At 50.7% G+C, this 6,806-nt stretch overlaps 1 long non-coding RNA gene across 1 annotated transcript; it reads left to right on the forward strand.

Annotated features, from left to right (window-relative positions):
• Positions 1–1,471: 1,471 nt before the first annotated feature.
• On the forward strand, positions 1,472–5,128 carry LOC144298991 (uncharacterized). Its single transcript, XR_013365815.1, has 3 exons — positions 1,472–1,714; positions 2,496–2,999; positions 3,309–5,128. It is a non-coding gene; the product is annotated as an uncharacterized LOC144298991 (long non-coding RNA).
• The last annotated feature ends 1,678 nt before the right edge of the window (positions 5,129–6,806 follow it).

Here is a 6,806-nt window from a genome sequence, read left to right on the forward strand (position 1 = left end):
CACCCCACCCACCCCTTAAGGAAACACAACCCAAAGCTCTGAATTTCATCCCCGAGGTAAGCTGCACTAGCCCGGCCCTGCCAACCCCGTCCTCCTCCTGTATTTCCAGACGTGGAGCCACGCAGCGAAGTGAGCGCCGGGTGTGGGTCTGGGAACTGGTGCTCGTGCTTCCAGTGGGTCCCCGAGAACGGGTCTCAACCGGGCTGCAGCCCCAGCCCCCGACCCATTCGAGGGAATAATCGCTCTTTCTCTGCGGACGTCACGGGCTGGTTGGACAAAAGGTTACATTGGGTCCAATCCTGTTTCCAAATTGCAAAGTAAAAGAGCACTATCCTCAGCTCCCAATGCCTCCTCCACGTATCTGACCTGCCAACTGAACGAGATTCCTCATGTTTTTGCCAAACGCGGAGGGCAATGGATTTTTTTTCCTTCGCAAGACTTTGTTCAAACTGTTCCTTCTGTCAGAAAAGGTCTTCCCCCTCCATCTCTGCCTTCAAAATCTGTTCCATCCTTCCCGGTGAGACTCCCTTCCTTCCAAGAAGTCTTCCCCATTCCGATGTCCTTTTTCCAGAGCCGACCTCTTCTGAGCCCGGCGGACCTCCTCCCCATTGCCTGGTTCAGTGCTGACCTTGCTCTGCCTCACGTTCAGGCTCTTTCTATGTCTGCTGAGGCTCCCCGTAGGCCAACTGTAAAGCCACTTGCTCCTACACCCTCCGTGCCTGGCATGCAGCCTGCACTGGGGACGTGGCTGGGGTGACAGTAAAAGTGGGGACATCTATGCTGTGTGACCATGTGCATGGATGTCCTTGCAATCACTCTTTCCCAAGAAGAGTCTAAGGAAACTTTACAAACTAAACACAACCCTCAGAAGAACAAGTGAGGGTAAAACAGAAACAATATGTTTCTAGCCACCTGGGATGAGCTGTTTACTACAGCTGAACGCTGGATTTATCTCTGAATTTCCTGGATGAAAGGGAAACAGGCTGGCTCATATACTTTTCATTGTACAATAACTCTGGAATCAGATTGGAAAGAGAAATTTTTCCTGGCACTGTGTTCAAGGAGAAATTTATCAAGTGCGTCCTTATATAACAGACATGAGGTAACACAGTCAGCCCCATCTCCAACCAGCGTTTTGCAAAAGGACCCAGATGTCTTCACATGGGCGATTCCTGTGTTCGGCTGCAGTTCACAGAGAAGGGATGTCTGCAAGGAAATGAGACCACGTGGCCCATATCCAGGGCCTTCTCCACGGTTGTAGAAATCTTGAAAGAAACGTTGGTGTGAGTCTGTTTCATATCAGATCCTAAAAACCACATCGAGATTCATCCCAAAGATCGTGGTGGCCAGCTTGCCTCAGCTCGAGGCAGGCGGAGGCAGGGGGTGTCCCAGAGCTGAGACAAGAGTCACCCTTCAAGGGGCAGACCATAGAGGGGCTGGCACGCACTGAGGTGGGCAGGGCTCAGCATTCATGCATGAGTGAACTGTCCCTCCGTGGAACTCTGTACTGGATGATGTCAAGGGACCCATTGTTCATCAGGAGGTCATGGCCAGTGTGGTCAGCCTCAAGGGAGAACCATGGGCACCTTCATAGATGTCATAGCAGGCAATGAAAAAGACTAGAGTTCTTGGGGAAAGACAAGTTCATGACTAACACCAGGCCCCGGAGCAAGGAGACAAGTGCATGTTAGGGCCACCAAGATGGCAGACGCTGGTGTGTATTTGCTACCTCAGGTGGGGCTAAGCCGGAATTCGGGAGCCTTGGGGTGTCCATCTGTGAGTTCCATAGCCAGGCAAGAAAAGGTGGCTGCTGAGCATCTCAACCAACCTCCCCATCCTATGATGGGAGGTGTGGAGGCCAGGGAAAGAAACTAGAGTCCAAGTGCTCACTTTGGCCACCACTGCAGATAAAAGACATGGCTTCCATCCCAGATGGGCTGTTTTGTCTCCATATACACCTGGGGACTAGCAGGGCTTCCCTGTGAGTCACCTGCTGAGATACCTCGAGGGTTTTCAGCCTGAAATTGTTATGTCTAGAAGGAGCTATCTTTTTTTTTTTTTTTTCTCTTTCCTTTCTGTGCCTTTTGCTACAGAAGCAGCTCCTGAAATGCCAGCAGGTCCCCGTCACTCACATGACTCCAGAAGCCTGTCCCCTTCTCTCTGGAGGCATTTCAGGTTGAGCAGAGGGGCCTGTCTCTGACTCCAGTGAGGCCTGAGGGTGGAGGCCCCTCGCTCACCACAGATCTCCACAGACCCAAGGTTGGCAGAGAGAGACTTCCCACCATCCTCAGCAGCAGGTGCCTTAGGAGAGGAGAGATCAGGAGAGCTTCGGGAGGTAGAAGGAAGGGACAGCCAGGAGGCCCAGAAGGAAAAGTAGCTGTGTTCCCTTTCTTATCTACAGGCTGTGGCTCTGCTCTGGGCAGCCCCAGTGTGGACATTTCACGGCCACTCCAGGGCAGTTCTGTAAAGCTTTTTCTCTGAATTCTGCTTGACAGGATCCATCTGATGATGTCGGAGCATCAGAATCACCATGCGGTGAGGGTCCCCAGGCGGCTAGCGCAGTGACATTGCAACCTGGGGCTGGTCCCATAGGAAGTGACCCAAGAGCCTGGTGCACACACCTCAGCTTCTCCTTCTAAGCCTTCCTGTCTGTTCACGTTATTACTACAAACAACAAGGACTATGAGAATGGCCTTAGGGAGATGAATGGCTCAGCCATCAAGTACCAAACTGTATTTTTCCCCAAAGAAAGTAGACTTGTTTTCATTCAGCTGAAAAGCCCAGAGCATCAAATTAACAAATTGACTGATTAAATGACTTTTTAAAAATTCTTAATAACTCATCCTACTAAACAAGTGTTGTCTTAAGCACCAGCTATGTGCTCACCATGGCATCAGGCACTTTGCGTTCAATACAGCACAGGATCACAGCTCTGCAGGCAGATCTACCCCTGGAGGTGGAGGACACTGCTCTGACAGCAGGGGTCCCGCAGGACCAAGGTAGGGCAGCTCCTAGGGAGCTACTTTTCACCATTTCATGGTGGGCCAGACAGGAGAGGCATGGGCCAGAGGGGCTCTCATCCTACAGGAGGGTTGGGAAGACCTGGGATGAAGAAATGACCCTTGGAGCAAGGACCCACAGTGGGGTAAGGTCCCTGATACCAGTGGACCCTAAAATTATCTATACATCTCCAGTGAGATGCAGGGACAGCCAGCCTGCTCACATACTTCCGAGGTGCCCTCACACCCTGCACCCCACTGCGTCCTCCCAGTTCCCTACATGGTAGATCTGTCTGCTTTGCTGATTAGGAAAATGAGGTACAAGCAATCGGGTCAATTGCTTAAGATCCTGGTCAATCGGTGACAGAGAGGACTGCAGCCCTGCCCCAGCGCCGGCCTCTGGCAGGCATGCGACTGAAATGAATGACCTGGAAAGAACACGCTTTCATCCTTCTGGAGTTTTGTCTAAAAAAGGAATGGACTGCTATCTTCGGGGGAACCTCCGTGTAGCCTGCAGCAAATGGCTAAGGATGGATGGAGCACAGAGATCTTCCACTCCCGCTCCCTTCCAGGCACAGGAGCTAATCACTTCTCTTCACTTGCTCACCTGCTTTCCTTCTTCCTTTCCCTCACATTCGGTTCTCTTTCCTCTCACCTGCTCCCCATCTCCTTATCCGAAAGGGTCTCTGTGAGTCTAGAACCCCCTTTCTGCCCTTGGTCTCTGCACTTTGGATCACTGGACGCTCATGGGACGGGGCTTCTGTGGTCATGAGCATTTGCAGGGCACCGGGGGGAGGGAGAAGTTAGCTCATGGAGGGGCTGGGAGAAGAATGACCTTGATGTAAGCGGCAGCCTGGTTCTAATTTTAGCAACAGCCCAGCACTGGACTTCCTGGAGGTATCAGATTGCCCCGCTCTCTCTCCCCCTCCCCTCAGCTGGCTGACACCAGACATGTGGAAGAGATTCAGATCACAAGAATCACCAAATCAGGTCACACCCATGGCTCATCCGGCTCAGCCTCTGTCTCGGGAAGTGGGGACAGAGAGTCCCTGACCATCAGAGTTTATCCATCTCCTTGTAAAACTCCCTTAGTCTGTAGGCTGGGCCAGAGGTAGAGAGAGGGAAAGATGGTGGTTGATACCAAGGGGCTATCAAACCCAGGTCTAGAATTGGGGTCCTCTGGCGTCTAGGCTCGCATGTTGCCTGTCATGTCACTCTCTCCAGGTTAGGGTTGTAGCCTGAGGATATACTCTTGCCTTTCCTGAGGTATGACCCATGCAGGAATATTTCTAAATAATTTTCCCTACCATTTCTGTATTTTTTGTATATTTTTAAATTCACTTATAGAGAAATGCACGTTTTACCTGTGCAACCTATGAATTTTGAAAAACACCTACACCCCCATCAAGATAAAGAACACTTCCATGGCCCCCAGAGAATTCCATCTTGCCGCCCTTCCAATCAATCCCCCAGACCGTGCCACAAGCAACCACAGCTCTGATTTCTATCATCAGAGATTCATTTTTCCAGTTCTTAACTTTACTATTTGAAGTTAGGTAGATGCATGCAGATCCTTCACTGGGTGGTTCCAGTTGCATTTCCCTTGTCCAAGCCCCTTCTTGCTGGGCGGAGTGGGAAGGACCCTCAGCTCCAGGACTCTATCCCATGAGCCCACGATCTGGAAAAGGAACTCATACCAGGCCTCCGCAGTGCCCGGCATGTTGTCAGGATGCAAGTCATTCATTCAGACTAGTTCCGTGCCCCAAGGGAAACCTCTTGACTCCATATTCCAGATCTCCTAGAATGAACTCTGCAAGCCTTCCACTTGTTTGGTAATGACCCTGGAGTTAACCAGAGTGCTTTTCTCACTCCAGCACGGGCCCATCGTTTCATGTTTTCTCCCTGGTAAAGCTATTGAACAATAGCTTTAGTCAATAGTACAGTAACTCGGGATCCCTGGGTGGCTCAGCAGTTTGGCGCCTGCCTTTGGCCCAGGGCGCAATCCTGTAGTCCCGGGATCGAGTCCCACATCGGGCTCCCTGCATGGACCCTGCTTCTCCCTCCTCCTGTGTCTCTGCCCCTCTCTCTCTCTGTCTGTGTCTATCATGAATGAATGAATGAATGAATGAATGAATGAATGAATGAATAAATGAATGAATAAATAAATAAATCTTTAAAAAAGAAAAAATAGTACAGCAGGAAAGCTCCTTAACGTGTATGTCCTGATCCCGCCAGACAGGGGTCCTCTGTAACCCTTCTGCACCATCTAGCACTGAACCCAGGCGTGTGGTATATCCACTACATATGCTCTTGACTTAACAACTCTGCCAGGGACTGACCCCATTCTTAAGACTTGTCATTGTGTCCTTAGCAGCCTGGTTGACCTCAGGGGAAAACGTGTGCGTTAGCGAGTGGTACTGCCTTGGCGGTATCTCTCACCTGACCTCACCTGAGATCACCTGTGCCATCTCTTCCCCAAGAGACAGGGACTCCTGCCATCCTGAACTCCTGTGCGGAGCCCATGCTATGATCACACAGATGGCCCAGACACTTCATTTCTCTATCCCAGTGTTCAACATTGGCTCAATTCATATGAATAAATAATCGATGAACTACAATGATTCAGTCTGGGGGGGAGTGAAAAAGAGGTTCCCCCAAAACATGGCTCCTCCCTTCTCATGCTCCAGGGTGCTCCCTTCCTGAAAGCGCTGAGCCGGGACAGATCCTCCAAGGGTCCAGGGCCAGGTGATGGTAACTCTGTTCTCCCTGAGCCCCCTTTCACCATCGTCTCATCTGTCTCTGTCAGAGGCGACCCAGCTCCTTAGACTGTACTCACCACAAAATAAAGGGAGAGTCGATTCCTTAGAGAACATCTTCCATTGCATTTGTGTTGTTTTCTCAAACTGTAATCCCACCAGCAAAACAGCCCCTTTCATCCATCAAAAGCTTTACTGAGCCCTCATCTCCCCCAGTATCTTCGACCCCTCTCCCTTGGGATCTGGGAATATGGACTTACAGTTCTCTTCAAGGCCTCCAGTAGGAGAAGGAGAAGCCTCCCTTCCTTGCCTCCATCTCGAAGTCTGGCCCTCCATCCCCAGAGCCCTACGTCAGACCACTAACCACGTGCTTTTCATCCACAAGCAGAGCTTGAGCCTTGTGGGTTTGCTCCACACTCAAATGCCAAAACGAATAAGCACCCCTTGTACAGAAAACTGCTGATCTGGAGCCTGGGACTCCAGGCGGCAGGAGCTCACACTCTTTCAGTCTGCCATCCTGAGCGCATCTGACCTCCTCCCTGGGCGGCAGCAAGCATCACATGGCACGGCACCACTGCAGATCCCAAAATAGAACTCATAAGAAGTATTCATGGGTCATAAGTGATGGAATCAGAGCCAGAAGGGATCTTACAATCCATCTGGCCCAACTTCTTCAAGATTTTAAAGGAAAAAATAGTAGTGATTTGCTGGTCACCCAGCAAGCGAGCAGCAAGATATGATTCTGGTTGATTTTACTCCAGCTGTGGAGCCATTGTTTTAAGGAATATGCTGTGGTGATACCAGACATGCTCAGTATCTTTCCAGTTAACCTGAAGAGATGCTGGAATCTTCTGGAAACTTACAGACAGGAAAAGGCAATTCTAGTGAATACAGGTGCTAGGTGGGCAGTGAGGCAGAGGTTCCTGAGGGAACCAGCGTGGAAGTAGGGTCAACTCCAGGCAAGAGCACCCTGCATCTTCATCTTTTAGGAAGGCTTGGGAGATGCCCAACAGGACACGATTCAACTCCAGCCAGAAAATTCAGCTTTGGT

This window comes from Canis aureus, chromosome 2, assembly GCF_053574225.1.
Source record: "Canis aureus isolate CA01 chromosome 2, VMU_Caureus_v.1.0, whole genome shotgun sequence".
NCBI classification, from domain to species: domain Eukaryota; kingdom Metazoa; phylum Chordata; class Mammalia; order Carnivora; family Canidae; genus Canis; species Canis aureus.